We start from the raw sequence: 16,978 nt of genomic DNA, 5'->3' as shown, positions 1-16,978 counted from the left end.
ATTTATTATGATTTTGCAGGTCGGTTCCCATCCTGCAAACCTTTGTAGAGGGTGTGTTCAAGCATAGGGCAGGGGAGAAAAGACCTTCATATTTAATGGTGTATGGGTTTAGGGGTTTCTTCACAGGAGTATGTATTTTTGCCTTATAGAAACTAATTAAAAAATCAGTACACATTTACTTTTCTGTCATATTTCTTTATGGGAAATGTATACTTGTTACATTTCTGTCTGCATAAATAGTGGCAGTACTCCTGGATAGTTAAAAATTTGCAAACATACGTGACAAGAATTTTCAATTCTATTAAGGACAAGGAGGCGAGGATTATGCTATCTTCAATTCTTTACTAGAAATGCTCAGCAGCCAATAAGAACACAGTATATGTAACGTAAAAAACTACAATACCCATAAACACTAGGGTATGACGTATATATCCATAGAGTGCACAGTATAAAAGGTACTATAGCAAGTACAACATCCTCTTTCTTTGGTGAGGAGAGCAGTTCAAACATATAAAGAACAGGTCAAGAGTCACAATGACCAACAGGAGGAACCACCATCAGTAGCCGCAAAAGTCCATAAGGAAAAAACAGACAGCACTGGAAGGCAACAGGATCCTGGAAGCCGAAAGCCAATGGATGCAGAGGAAACCAGAAGAAGCAGTAACATCGTCACTTCAGGTCAGAACCTGAAAAGAGACAGACTGCCGTAAAATACATCCAATATATAATAAAATATAACAAGGGGGGGAAAAAATATCAGAGAGCAATAAATCATCAGAAGATATATAGTACATATGCATACATCCGTATAAATGCAAATAAATACATCAGAAGAAACATAATGGGTGGGATAATCCTCGCCTCCTTGTCCTTAATAGAATTGAAAATTCTTGTCATGTATGTTTGCAAATTTTTAATTCTATGTCAGGACAGGCGGCTCCCATTATGCTTGTTCAAAGCTTATCCACCACTACTGAGGCAACATGGTCAATAGGCTTATAATAAAAAGATTTAAACATGGAATCAGAAGACCAGTCTGCAGCCTTCATAATGTCAGACAAAGTAACACCCATTGAAAAAGCTTTAGAAGCCATAGCTCCCCGTGCCGAATGAGCACCAAAAATGGACACATCAACGCCGGCCTCAGACATAAGCCAGCGAACCCAACGAGCTAAAGTAGCCGGGGTAACAGGGCGAAAGGGCTTCTGCAAAGCAATCAACAGTTGACCCTGCAAATCAGAACGTAAAGAAGCAGTACATACCTCATAATCCTTGACGCATTGGACCACACAAAGGTTGGGATGGAGAGGAAAAGAAGGATAGGAAATCAATGAAGTATTCGTTTTGGTACGACGAGAGAGACGAAAAGTGACACCCTCAGGGGTAAAACAACGACCAGCCATGTCTAATGCCCGAACATCAGACACCCATCTGCAAGAGACAAGGCATAACAACATGGTAAGTTTGGCTGACAACTGTTTGCGGGAAAGCAAGGAGTTGGAAGGCCAGGCGTCCAAAAACTTCAAGACAATGGAAACATCCCATAAAGACGTGTATTTAGGACAAGGGGGAGACGTCAGGCGAATACCCTTGAGCAATTTATTAATCAAAGGATGTTCACCTACGGGTTTACCATCAAGAGGACTATGGCCTGCCAAAATGGCAGAACGAAAGTTATTAACCGTCCGATAAGCTAAGCCTGAAGAGGCAAGAGATGCTAGAAAATTAATAATTAGAGAGACATCCGCTGTAGCGGGATCAGCCTCCCGTTGAACACACCAATAACACCATTGTTTCCAAGAGCCTGAGTAGCGTTTGTGAGTGTTGGGTGCCCAAGAGTCGTTGATAAATTTGCAAGCGTCTCGTGAAAGGCCTGGGACCGACCAACGGTCCCCGAAAGTCGCCAAGCCAGAAGACGGAGAGAGCCTGACTGGATCAGGGGATGCGGATTCCCGAGAGGGTCCAGCAAAAGATTCCACTTCTGGGGAAGAAGGATCGGCACCGCACAACACATTTCCAGAAGAACTGGGAACCAAGCCTGAGCCCTCCACAGAGGAGTAATCAGAATCAACTCTGACTGGTAACGCTTTGTGCAAGCCAGGACTCTCGGAATCATCATGAACGGAGGAAAGGCATAGCACAGAAGGGCTGGCCAGGTCTGGAGAAATGCGTCCGTGGCCAGGGCCTCCGGATCCAGTCTCCAACTGAAGAATTGGGGAAGTTGCGTGTTGAGGCGAGAGGCAAACAGGTCGATGTGACTCTGCCCCCAAAACCGACGGAGGGAGCGAAAGATGCGAGGATGAAGCCTCCAATCGCTGAAATCCCGAAGGTGACGCGAATGCCAATCCACAATCAAATTGTTGCGGCCTGGAAGATACTCTGCAATAAAAGTGATCTTCTTCTGTAGACAAAAGTGCCAAAAATCTTTGGCGATCTCCGCTAAGAGCTTGGACCTCGTGCCGCCCAACTTGTTGACATAACGAACCGCGGACACATTGTCCATGCGGAGAAGAATGCAACAATTGGTTCGAAGAGGCGTGAAGCAACGAATCGCAAAGGACCCCGCCAGGAGTTCCAGACAATTGATGTGAAGAGACAACTCCTGAGGGGACCAACGACCCCCCGTTGAAACGGGACCGCACCTGGCTCCCCAGCCCCACCGGCTGGCATCGGACTCGATCACCATCTCCGGGGAAGAACCGAACAGGGCTCGCCCATTCCAGGCCTCCATGTGGTCCAGCCACCACTGCATCTCGCACCTCGCCTCTTCTGAAAGAGGAATCTGATCTGAATAGCGAAGACCCTGCTGGAGATGACGGATCTTCAACTGTTGTAATGCCCTGTAATGCAGAGGCCCTGGGAAAATCGCCTGAATTGAAGACGCCAAAAGACCGACTACACGAGCTATAGATCTCAACGACACAATCCGTTTGGAGATAATTTTTTCCAACTCCCGTTTGATATAACGAATCTTCTGAGCGGGTAACAGAAGTTGACAGGTCAGAGAATTGACCTGGAAACCGAGAAACTCCATCACTTGAGAAGGAATGAGGACAGACTTCTGCGGATTCACAAGAAACCCTAGGGATTGGAGAAGATCGATCGTCCAATCGAGATGCAAGATCAATTTGTGAGGACAATCTGCCATGATCAGGATGTCGTCTAAATAGACAATCATGCAGAGACCCCGAGCGCGTAAGTGTTCCACCACTGGCTTCAGAGGTTTTGTGAAGCACCAGGGTGCCGACGAGAGGCCGAACGGAAGAACTTGGTATTCGAACCAATTCCCTTGCCACTGAAATTGAAGAAATCGCCGATGTGGCTTGAAGATTGGGATCGACAAATAGGCGTCCTTGAGATCTAGACGGACCATCCAATCTCCCGCTCGGAGAAGATCTCGCAAAAGATGGATCCCCTCCATCTTGAAATGTCGGTAAACCACTCCGCCGTTGAACTCTTTTAGATTGAGGACCAGTCGGGATCCACCCCCTCATTTCGGAACCAGAAACACTGAACTCACAAACCCTCTTGGATGGTGGGTAGTCTGAAGAATAGCTCCTTTCGCAAGAAGGGAGTCGATTTCCGATGAAATGGTCTCGCGATCTTGAAGAGAAAAGATCAACGGGGTGGGAAGGTGAGATTGAGGCGTGGGCTGATAAAATTCTATTTTGTAGCCCTGAACAGTTTCGAGAACCCAAGCATCGCTGGAGATTAACTGCCAATTGTGGAGAAAAAACTGGAGCCTTCCCCCCAAAACCACATCGGAAAAAGGAATCAGTCTCACCTGAAGTATTGGAGTGGTGATGACCTCCTTGTTGTCCTCCGAAACGACCCTTCCGGAACTGTCCCCTTCCCTTACGAGAGGGATAGAAGTTTGAACGGGTGGTGAAGCCGGAATCCTGTCCACCTCCACTGTGGGACTGAAATCCTCGTTGAGAATTTTGCTGGGATCCTCGGCCGAACGAACGTCCCCTAAGACGCCCGGCCTTCGCAAAAACCGGCCGAAACGCCTGCCGCAGCGAGGCTTGGGCCTTGTCAAGGCCACTGAAAGTGGCCACAAAATTGTAATGTTCTTTGAGGAATGGTTTACCAAATAGGAGCCCCTAAGCCAAGGGCCCGGCCTCGGAAGAAGAGAGCTCCGCCAGCCTGGGATCCAGGCGGAGAAGGATAGAGCGGCGTCGTTCGCATGAAAGGGCACAATTAGCATTGCCTGATTGACAGATGGCCCTCTGAGCCCATTCAATAAGTTCATCCGGGTTTACAAGAGCTGATGACTCCTTAGCTAGAACACCCAAATCCAACATTTTTGTGAGTGGGCCCAAGAAATCCAATAATTTATCCTGGCAGGAGCGCCAAGATCTGTCCAAACCTTTTTTGGGGTCTCTTGCGTATTTCTTAAGGTAGGTGACCATGGTAGGGTCGACCTCCGGAGTGTCGGCTAAATGATCCACCAGATCAGGACGGGGACATTCCGATCTCAAGCGGGCTCGGACCTCCTGAGCAAAAGGTTGGCAAATGTGAGATTGCACATAATCCGCCACCGCTGGTGAAGGTAACCAAGAAGAGGAGTGGGGATGCAAAATTTCCGAAGGTTCAAATGTGAGAATGGGAGGATTGGAAGAAGCGTCCACAAAATGCTCCTTGCGAGCCCTTTTTCGAGGAGGTGGCTCGAACTCAGAAGAGGAGGAAAGCGCATCGTCAGCATCAGGATCCTGGAGGGAAGAAAAAGAGGTCCCAGCCGACCCTTTAGTAGAGGCCGTGTCCGAAGACAATGTTTGAGCCAACCGCTGAAAATCAGCCCTATGAGGGTTGACAGGGGACTTAGACGCACGAGCCAGCGGTAACCAACCATGTTGCTGTGCGTAGAGGGACAAATGGCGCTTCAAAGGATTAATAGCGTGCACAAGCGCCTTATTCATGGAGTGTTGCACCCCTTGATCCAACGCCTCCACCAAATCATGCTCCAAAGAGCCTGAAGGATCCTCCTCATAATATTAATCATCCTCCTCATAATATTCTTCCATCCTGATACAGAATGTATCAATAGTCAATGCCCACAGGAAAAAAATTTAAATCAATAGTGGCCAAAGGCACAATGCAGGGGGAGTGAAAAACCCCACAGCAAGCCAAAGTGTAGATTAACTCTGAACACTTAGTTAAATAATTTCAAATGTGGAGGGAGGGCTTGCTGTCAGCAAAAATCTAACACTCTAGGCAATGCCTATGCTAATTATACAGCCCAAACGTTTTCAATATTAAATGGGCGTAAAAGGGGGGCAAATACCGAGTCTGTGGGCTAGAAACACCTGATTCTGTAAACAATAATGGCCGCCGCGCATGCGCGGTAACGACCGCCCGGTATTTGAATAATGGAGCACTCGCAGAGCTAGCGCGAGCCTCCGAGCCCCTGAGTCCCCCTCCACAACAAAGACGCGAGCGCAAAGCGCCCGACAAACGGGAGGTGAACCACACGCTCCCCGCACAATAAATTACAAGCGCGGCGAGCGTAACGAAGAAAAAACAATGCGTGTGCAAATTTGTAACCATGGCAATATAAACAAACAGTATGAACGTTACAACGCTATGAAACGCTGAAAGCAAAATGCTACAGTATCAATCATGCAATAAATGACACAGCGAATGCATTAGAAATTGAAATAAGCACTTAACTGGCTGCGGAGCAGCAAAGAAAGAGGATGTTGTACTTGCTATAGTACCTTTTATACTGTGGACTCTATGGTTATATACGTCATACCCTAGTGTTTATGGGTATTGTAGTTTTTTACGTTACATATACTGTGTTCTTATTGGCTGCTGAGCATTTCTAGTAAAGAAATGAGATAGCATAATCGGAGCCTCCTGTCCTGACATAGAATTATGGTTCTGATTACGATACTGGCAGTCGCAAGATGGCCGCACCCTTAGATGGCGGTCCGACCACCGCCATCCCAGTGGCTCCACCACCCCATTGCAATCAGGGGGGTGAGGCTGCCGTAAAACCGCCGGGATCTCTGAGTCCACCATTGCGGCAGTGGCTGAAGCTGCAACCTATTATAGCAGCGCAGATACCAAATTACGGATTACTTTCCCACCAACCTTTTCATGTTTTGGGTACCCACCATGAAAAAGTAGGCAGGAAAGCAAGGAAGAGGGCTCAAACAGGGCCCCCGGACCCTATAGCCCATTTCAAAATTTGGCTGAGAGCTAGGGTGACCAGATTGCCAAAACACAAAACTGTGACAGGTCATAAACATAGATGTAGGACTACAGTTTACACTGGTGCGTCGCTGGATCTTGGTGCAGGCAGTGACCTCTGACTCCATTGAACAGGGTCATGCTGGCGGTTCGTACACACTGTTGCCACAATGGCTGGCATAATGACATTCTAGCTGCGTTTTAGAAAGAGAAGGGAAATCCCAAGAGAAAATGTCTCTTTTTAAAGGATTTCCCTTCCCACAACACCTTCATCTGGAGTGACATCCAGATGCGCTTTAACGCCAGTTCCCACTCAGTCACTACTCACAAACCGGGACATTTCTGTGCTCATCCGAACCGCTATCTAAAAACCGGGACTTTTATTCAGTTTGCAAGAAAGTCTCGGGACACGAGGACACTTCATGAAAAGCCCGGACCGTCCGGGAAAAACCGGGACGTCTGGTGAATTCCTGCACTGTTGTTGGTGAACTGTGTTGCATCATGCACTACATGGCGCATGCCACACAGCCCTCCCTACCTGCACAAGGCTCTGTCCTGCTGTGACGTCTTGCAGACTCTGGCTATGGGCAGTAACATGCCGCTGCAGTAACACCGACGCACCACCAGCCCTGGATTACAGTTGTAATCCGGCGAACGGGAATACCGATGGCTTTGCGGTCTTCCTCGGACTGCCATGGCGGCGGTCCAGCGGGAGCACTGCCAAAGTCGTAATCAGGCCCTATGTACCTAGGTATCCAGGACTGTCTTGGGAACTTATTTTGACTTCTCAACAGGGCCGGACTGGGAACCAAAACCGGCCCTTGCAAAGTGCTCGGCCGGCCCCCGGGGCTTGGGGGTGCCACCGAGCTCTTTGCCAGGGCCGGTTTTAAACAGCCCTGTAACAAAAACGGCCCCCAGGGGCCCAAAGCCGCCCCCCACCCTTGCGGCGCTCCGGAGGATTGCCCGGTGCCCACTACGGCCAGTCCAACCCTACTTCTCAAAATGTCAGAAATGTACTCTAATTCTGTCTCACCAGTGTGGAGTACTCATTCAAGTGAAACCACTCGCGTGTGTATTTCACGCGGCTAAACTGAGGTTAGTGGCGCATCTTCTCTGATGCTTCCATCTTCTGTTTTCCACTGTCACTTCCAGCTGTGATAAGCCACAACTGGTTGACGTTGTTATCAAGATCTGACTGACTAAGAAGAAACTGATGTGGGAGTAATCTTAAAATATTCTATCGGTCTACCCTGAAAGTGCCGGATTGCAGGCTGCCCCAGTGGCTACCATCCTCCTACAATAACCGTGACACTCCACATTGTATTTTTTCAGTTTTTCACTTTGTTTTGTTTAATATAGTGTGGTGTACCGTTGGATCTTAATATTGTAATGCTCTATGTTAAGCGTAGTGCCACCCTGGTGGATCTGATCACACTACCTAATATTAGAAATACATTTTTCTAAATAGTACTACAGACAAAGTACTGAATTCTGAATTTCATTCTAAACGTGATTTTACATGAGCAATCTTTATCAGGTGGGCCGATTCTTCTTTCTCAAATGGGAAATTTGTTATTTACTGAGTCCCGGCACTGAATCCTTTACAACTTTTTAAATAAACAATTTTTGCATGTTAAATCTCTGACCCATATTAGCATCATAGCAGAATTTCTTAAACCTCCTAAGTATCTTTTATCTTTTCAAAAGGTGCACATTGTGTATATAAAAGTCATTAATGATTTTCTATTAAACAAATCATTCTAGTTTGTTTATACCTTCTAAAATATATTGGGACCTTGAAAGTGGGGTATGTTAACGAAAACCTTAAAAGATTTGCCAAAGGTATAACATTTTAACAAGCAGTCTCATAATTTCACACAATTCCAAATATAAATCACTTTTAAAATAAATGGATGGCTTCAGAAAGGTTTCTCAGTGAAAGTGGAAGTTTTTTTCCATCGAGACCCATCTTGAGTAGCCAACAGTACACATGATGAAAGATGCTGTGCATTATTTGAATGTACTTCATAGAAAATATTGTGATTGCTTTCAGGTGTTTACAGAACTGTGCTTTGCTAACTGATTCACTTACCTCCTTCAAGGATCACAAGGCCAATGGCCAGCAGCAGCAGGGAAGTCTTCATGGTGAATTCAGCAGATGTGTCAACTGTATGTACAAAGGGGCAGATTTATGTTTCCTGGCGCATCCCTGCAAATCAGCAGGGATGCGCCAGGAAAGATGTGTCACGCAAGTTTACCCTTGCACCACCACAGATGCGCTGCATTTACAATGCAGCGCATCATGGCGCAAGGATAAACAGATGCGTGACGCATCTGATGGCGTAAGGGCGGCGCATTGCTGGAGTCGTGTCGCAAGCACGACGCAACTCCAGCAATGTTTAGCGGCTGCCCATACCTAACATGCTGCGTCATGCCTTACGCCTGCTTCAAGCAGGCGCAAGGTTTTGACGCAGCAGCATCGGAAAAGTGACTGAGTGAAATCTTGTAGATTTCACTGCGTCACTTTTCCGAGGCTTTTTCCGATGGAACGCCCACCCTGCATACATTAAACCTGACGCAGGTTTAAAGTGGCGCAGGGCTTTACACCGTGACACATCAGTGTCACAATGTAAATAGTGCGCAACGTGGCGCAGGGTTTACGCCGCTGCTGCGTCACAAAAGTGATGCAACGGCGACGTAAAAGTGGCCCAAGTCTAACATAAATCTGCCCCAAAGTCTCCAAAGCTAAGACTTTCGGCTTGGGTGAAGAGTCAAGTCAGTGGCAGATAGCTGTGCTTAAGTAGAGATGTATGACCTGTTATATGGAGGGTACGTTCAGAGTGAAACCGTTCCACTTCTGGCAACAGCGCCTGTGTTTGCTTATTTGTTAAGGTTCCAAAATTTAGAGAACTTTTTCATTGATGTCCTGAGAAAATATTGTGACGCCATGAGATTTGGCACAATCTATTCATGCAGATTAAATATGGAAAGAACACGCTATTTGCTTTGGAAGTGCTCCCAGCGGCATTTTAATCTTTTGAAATGTTCTGGATTTGAAATACACGTGCATATAAGAATTTTAATATAAATGCAAGTGTTGCAGTGCTGAAGAAATAGAATCCATACATTTCGTAAAATGTAGCATTACACTGAATTACCATTTATTGATCATTGCACTTGAAATAGCTCCTCATTTCAGGTACCAGGCATAGTTAAAGTTTTCATTCTCAGCATAAAAAGAATGACATATTGCCTCATCGGAACAGAGAATGTTCTATAGCCTGCATCCAGTCTGGAAGGCCTGAAGACTGCTTGCAGTCCAAAATGCTTTGAGGTTATGGTCTCTGATGTAATGGGCCTGAAAGGAGGAATTATCACCGGTTACAAAGCCGATGCCTGGTAGACAGACATTGGCTTTGGGAAAGACCGGAGGTCAAGGTTTTCAAGTAGCCATGTTGCTGCTGTCACAAGACGCCCCTATACAGAAACAGCGTTCAGGAATTTGCCCCAATAAAGAGGAAAAAGCCCACGGACAAAAAAACCTCCCAAATAACTTCTGGACGCTGAAGAGACTTCAAATTAGGTTGCACGGGGAGGTAGAGAATACCAAACCAACAGGCGACTGGAGAAAATCAGCTAACTAACAGGAAAGAGACAATCAATTCCCAGAGGACCAGAGCTCTGGAACACACCACAGGAGACCTGGAAGTGGGTGGACACCAGGAGTAAACAGAAACGCTTTCTTAAAATAGGTACAGGACAGGAAAAACCTAACAGGAAATCAGACTACCATGTTGGGTTGGGAAGGTTCTATAGGGAACTATGTAGGAACCACTATTTTGGATAGTGGAGGAAAGCCTATCCCAGAGATTCTCACAGGGGACTCTGGGAAGAAGAAAGATTTGCCGCATGGTGATGCAAAGGCTGTCTCCGAAAATGCCCCAAAGAAGAAGACCACCGGTTACATCAGCAGGCTGGCCGACTTAAGAAAGCTGAGGGTCTGCAACAGCCCGCCGGTGCATCCTCTCTCTCTCCCAGTCTCACCCACTCCTGCGACAGCACGCATCTTGCCTGCCTGACATAATGTCAGGTGCAGGCTTCGGGCGGGACTTCTCAGTATGTCCCTCTCCAGAAGCTCCGGGTTAATCGGGAAGCTTACTGAAAAAGCGGCAGATCAGAACCGGAGTGTGAACTGAAATGGCATCATCCCAGGGCCGTTCACTAGGAAGGAAATCCTTTCCAATGGATCAAAAATTAAAGTTTTCTACAAAAGATGCAGGAATCACATATTTTCTGCACCTCAAGCTCAGGCTCATCACCAACCAGAATAGGGGAAGGCAAAGAAAACAATTGCTCAAATGGATTGCTGCAGGGATTCTGTGTAACAGAGTAATGGCAGGGACCAAAGAATGTCAGTATTTGGGACTGATTCATCATAGCACATCATAGTGCTTTACCTGCTCTCCTAACCTTGCCAGAGTTAACCCTGGGCAGACAACTACGCTACGCTCGTGAAGTTTCCGTAGTTTGTGCTACTTCACGCTATGCGAATTGCACGTAGCACAGTGCAAAATCGCATAGCGTAGTTGGCATCTTTTTCTCGCTCGCGTTCCTCAACGTCAAGTCAGCGAACGCAAGCGAGCAAAATGGCATCCCGGCGAGACTTTTTCCTCGTTCCCGATCAGCAACATCAAGCTGCCAATCGCGAGCGTGGAAAATAAACCTCCCGGCGAGATTCTCAATGCGGGGAGGTCAGGTTTCTCATTGCGAGTGGTCGCGTATGCTTGTGACCGCTCACGATAAGAAACTACCAGTCCGTGTTGAGAAAGCTGCCGCTCGAGTAAAAATCTACTTGAGCGGCAGAAAACGACAGCTCGCACTGTGCAAGATGCCATTTTCAATGACTGCACAGTGTGGACAAGCATCCGGCACTGTGCAATCATCGCGAACAGCGCACTACGCAGTTCACGTAGTGCTACGCATATCTCGCATAGTGCGAAGTGCACTTCGCGTAACTACTCATAGCGCTACTACGCGAATTACGCCCAGGGTTAAGTGACAGGTAAGTTAGGACCCCAGACCCTAACACTCTAGTCCCTTCAGGGAACCGAGGAAACAAATCGGCATCCTTTTGTTTTCTCACTCATGCATGTTCATAACAAACAAAAAGTAATGAGTATAGTTCACAATATTTATTGAAACCTATTGTGCTCTATTAAAAAACATCTGCCCTGGTAGAAAACATATACTTTCCAACAAAGGGAGAAACATTACACTTTTAACTATAAACGATAGGAAGCCTTACTATGGTGACTTTTTTATTTTCATCAGCCTACTCCCACTATGGAAACACAGAGTTATAGCATACATCTCTGGGGGATATTACCAAGAAATTGCAAAAATTATCGTAAAGCGCACTTAGCGCTGTTTTTTATATCGCCGGCTATCGCTAGATTTAATTGCGGAGATAATGCGTTATTATCAACACTTATCTCCAAGGCGATAGATAATCCAGCGATAGTGGCAAAACCCAGCAATAGCACGAGAAATCCAGCGATAATTTCAACGCGCTTGCTAATAGGCAGGTGAGGACGTAACCTTGCAATCCACCTCCCATTGACTAGAATGGTTACGTCAGGATTTTAGCAGGTGTTAGATTCCAACGATAGTCGCGGTTAGCATGAATGTTTTTAGCGCTTCGCGGGCATTGCTAATAGGGGGAAGCTGTGTTTGTGACTGTTATCAGTCGCTTTAATTTGGGAACGCCTACTTTGCATGTCATTCGCGATATATTTCGCTGACATGCAAAGCGGCACCAAAACGGTCGCTTTCACCATAAAGCTATTGATAACAGCTGTTAGCGACAGCTTGCTAATAGGGCGATAGAAATATCGTCGCTTTAGCAGCAAAAAGTGCCGCTAATGCGGCGATAAGGCCCTTGCTAATATCCCCCTCTGTGTTTAGTGGCGAACCCCATACCTGCTGTGCATAGATAGTTGTTTGCATCTAGGCAGTTGATGTCTCTCTCATCGGGACCTTTGCTCTGCAAGAATGTCTTCCCTCTGTTTTTAAAATGGCATGTCTTGGTGTATATGTTATGAGGTGTCTTCTTGAAAAATGCAGATGTGAATGTATGTTGTGTCAAATTGCTAAGCTATGTTTGCTAGCCGATAACAAGAAGATCAGGCAAGTGTTTTGTGACCTTGCACAAAATGTTCAGACAGTCTGAAAAAATAATTAAAACAGGTGCAGTACTTTTCTAAAATAATGTTGTGCACAAAAATAAATGTGCCCAGCGTAATGTGTGCAAGGCAAAGTAGCCATATTTAGTTTGCTCAAATATGAGCAAACTAGGTGAGCCCTACCCACAACAGGATCAATATGATAGGCCCTGAGTTGGGAGACATGGAACACAGGATGAATTTTCCAGGCAAGTGGATTGATGATCTTCGACAGCCCATAGAATCGGGGTTTAAATTTATTGTGGTAGAAATTGTTCAGAAAAACCTGGAGGAAACCCTGACTTTGTCTCCAATCTTATAGGAAGTGGAAGAGCTGCAATGATATCAGCATAGAACTGAATTTGTTGTTTAGGCACCTGAGAATTAGTGAAATCTTCTGTCAAACAACTTGCAGCTGTTGAAAAAAGCCGGTGGTAGCGGGCACTATGTGAGAACTCTGAGTTCCAGAGGGAAAGGCCCAAGGATGAAGACCGTGAAGGCATGCCAATGGTAAAGATTTAGTAGCACTATGGATGGAGTTGTTATAGGAAAACTCAGCCAAGGTAAAAAAAGGATGACCAGTCAATGGAATTACAAAACAATTGGAGATACTGTCACAACCCTTGGTTCAGTCTCGCAGTTTGACCATTAGTCTGGGGTGAACAAGGCCAACTCGATTAGAAGAGACTTGTAAAAGGATTCCGAGAGATGTACTGATTACCACCATCAGAAACTATAACCTGAGCAGACCATTGAAAGAACATTTTTCCTGCAAAAAGATCTGACCCAAAGTTTTTGCAGATGGTAATTTCTAAAGAGCTGTGAATGTGCCATTTTAGAAAAATATTCAACAGTGACTATGATGATCCGATTTCAACCAGAAAGAGGCAGGGCAACAATTAAATCAAACTTGCAGTTGGGATGCTTGAGCTGTGGGATCACGACGCCTCTCAGTAATTAAATAAAACCTCTTTCTTAAGCAGTGCAGTAGATAAGGGACAGCACCCTAAACCCTCCTGGTGGACCACAAGTGATCCCACTAGTAAACTATGTCTTGAGCTACGCACATGCTGTTACATTTAGTACACATTTAAAGATCAGTATACAATGTTCACAAAATATATCTTGAGCTCTTCCAAAAAAAAAAAAAAATTATACAATCGTGGTTCTATATTGTTCTTTGTTTCTTTAATTATAGATATTGCCCAGCCTTTGCCCAACCAACACGTGTTTCGTCGTGGGTAATACTCCCACTTGACTTCTTCAGTGCTATAAAGGAACAATCAAATACAAGGAATCAGTCCTTCCCCTAATATGCTCCAATCATTGAAGTTTAATAAGTACAAAACTCAACCAATAGTGAACATATTGTGACTTTCCCATCAAGAAACAAACCGCCCTATTACCAGCTGAACTGGTATCCTCCATTAACCATTGAAGTCTATCACCTCTTAGTGTAATTGTAGTGATGTCAGAAAAGCCTCTCTTGCTGCATTGGGGGCAAGGAGCAACACGGAGCTGCAAGAATACAATACTGCTACAGAAAAGCCACAGAAGAGTGGGAGCTGCAGTATTGTGAGGACTGAGAATTTAAGCCCCCGGACTAGTTCACCTACTGCAAAAGACCCCTCACTGCTCAGTATTGAGCACCTGATCCTTTAAGCCCTCAAGACTCTGAGCTAGTTAATCTGTGGCGAATATCTGAATCTTAATCAATTAAGCAACTTCATACTTAACTTTAATTCGCAGTCGCAGTCAGACGCTTAACATAATAGAGGGCGACTAGGTCAGGTTGAACTAAAGCAAGCAGCCGGAGACCCTGAATCCACTGACAAGGCCGAGAATCCAGTCACCTTCACTTACACTTACTAATAGCATCGGATAGTGTAGGAGAACATTGGGAACAAAAAGAGACGTGTACCTGGTCAGCCCAATAGAATGCGGTCGGTTAAGGAACGGCGGAGCGTTACTAGTGTAATCAACAACCGGAAAAAGAAGAAAAAGGTTCTTAAAGTACCTATGAACCAACCAGGCAATGCTCCATCCAGCAATGTGGAGGACACGGCAATGGTTGGCACAAGGGCCGACGCAGTTTCAGACCACACGCCAATGTTGATAAAGCTAAGCCATGGCCCTTCACCATTTGAAAAAAAGCAAAAATCCGGTTATCAACCTAAAATTTATTCTAAGTTCTTCTTTGTAATTGATGCTGGCGCATTAATAACCACGCCAATGAAACACAGCGGGGACTTCCCTCCCCCTAACCCCAGAAAAATCTGCAATGCAAGTAACTGAAGCAACTGAAGGGACAAGGGAAAGAACAGCCTCAAAAACAACCTTAAGAAGTCCATCACCAAAGCCCGCCCAGGAAAACAACTATGAGAGACAGCAGAAACAGCAGAGACTACACTTAGCACCTACTAACGATGAAGAGGTCGATCGCGTCAGAGGTGTCAGAGGTGTTAGAGGGGTCAGAGATAAATATGAAGACAATGACCGAAGTGACAGCAACTATAGCAATGTCAGCCTCACCCTTAATAAAGACTACTTCACCAACAGTACTAAAAAAGCCAATAAGGAAACAAGGGAACTTTGGCAATCATCAGGTACCTCACTCTCCAGCGAACCCCTAGAGAAACTGAGAGTACCTTTAGAACCTTCAATTTCAATCAGGACGAACCACCAAGCAAAGAAAGAAATAGCAACTCAACATCAACACCTTGAATACATTAAACCCCCGCCTAACTCCAACAAATGTACGGAGCATAAAACGGTTAACAATACATTAGCAGAACTACTATCAAAATTCGAGGAAGACAAGACTGACCATAAGAGTATTGAAGAACTAATTCCCGCCCACACCAGACCAGACAGCGGGCCACAGCACCCTCAAGACCTCCAGGAACCGGAAAAAGATTTATTGAAGATCATCCCATCAGACCAAATCTTTGAAGGACATCAAATAATTTCAACGCAAAACGATCCAATAGTGACCAGGAGGAACTCCAGATAACCATGAGGAGACCTACAGCCACCAATGCAGGAAAAAATCCTCTCTCACAACTGCGGAATGGGAAGATTTAGTAAACACATACATCTTGGAAAAAAGAGACAAGCCCCATCATACTGAGGAGTCCATTACAAAGCAGAACAACGAAGAAACACCAACCGAACAGAATACGTTTTTGGAGTCCCTATTAAATACCATGAATCTATATACAAAAGCTATAGAATATCACGCGGATAAGATGGACATTCATTTCGCTCTTCCCAACTGCTTAGCAACAAATGTCGCAAGCATCAACAACAAACTCTTGGAACTGAACAACTTAATCAAGAGAGTCCAATCTGAAACAACAATAAACCCCCCAAGCTGCGCATGCTTTTCAATAGCTGACAAAATTGCCACATTACCCACAGTTATGCGAGACCTCCTAACCGAAATAAAGGAAGTAAATAACATCAATAATAAAAATGGATCCCAAAAAGACCATCCTAAAAGCGAAGGAAAAGATGAAAGCAGTGCTTTAGAAAAGGAACTCAACAACAACCTGTCCAAAGAGTCATTGATCTACCCCACACTAATTAAGGGAGGCAAGCACACAAACGCACTGCACGAAGAAGGAAAAGACAAGACCCCCTGGACAAGGAAAAACAAGTGCAGACACTCAGCAAACAACTCCAAGACAACAAGGGCGCCCTGAGATGAGGAAACATCAGGGTCAGAATCAAAAAGAGAGCAGGGGAAATCACCAAAAAGAAGAGCAGCACTTGCGTAGCCCCATCGAGCCATCAAGGAAACCCGAAGACCGAAGACGACAACACACAGCTATTCCAGATGCAATCGTTGAAACATCACCGTAAAATGAAAAGAAAAGGGAGGAATAAAACTACCTCCATTCAGACCTTCTTCCAATCAAGAGGCAAGAACCCAAAGGGATCTCCGGAACAGAGCTGCACCAATGAACCTTCTCCTCAACATAAGAGAATGACAGCATCAAATCAACTCTCACAAGGGGGTCCTGAAGATAATGAAAGACCACTTTTAAATGAAAGCCAAAAGATTGCAAAAGAAAGTGAATACAAACAAACCGAACAAACTCCGACAACTGTCCAGTCGGAATCAAATGATGAAAAAAACGAGTAGCAAAATTCCAATTGTCCAAAATAGACCGGTCTTGGAAATGGCAAAAAATACAAATACCAAAATAAAATCAAAAACGCAAGACCATTTGGCCGAAACAGCCACAAAAGGGCAGGCTGACGCGGTGATTCCCGTCCTCATACGGGAACTTGGAAACAATGCCAGCGCTGTCCTCCAGCCACCTACGCGGAAAGAATCTAAAACAATCTTATTTTATCCCACAGTTTAAATCTAAAGGTCGGGGAGACGTTCTAAATAGAGGCAACATCCTTCGATTGTTAACCTCTATTAATAACTTGGCTGGCATTGTCACTCAAGATCTGGACTCCATAGAATTTGTGCGACATAACTATCTATCAGACCAAGAAATATCAAAAACCACTTGGACATCAGGGGAGACAGTGGAGAAAATTCTAAA

This window comes from Triturus cristatus, chromosome 3_2, assembly GCF_964204655.1.
Source record: "Triturus cristatus chromosome 3_2, aTriCri1.1, whole genome shotgun sequence".
In the NCBI taxonomy this organism is placed as follows: domain Eukaryota; kingdom Metazoa; phylum Chordata; class Amphibia; order Caudata; family Salamandridae; genus Triturus; species Triturus cristatus.
Note: the sequence above shows the minus strand (reverse complement) of the source record.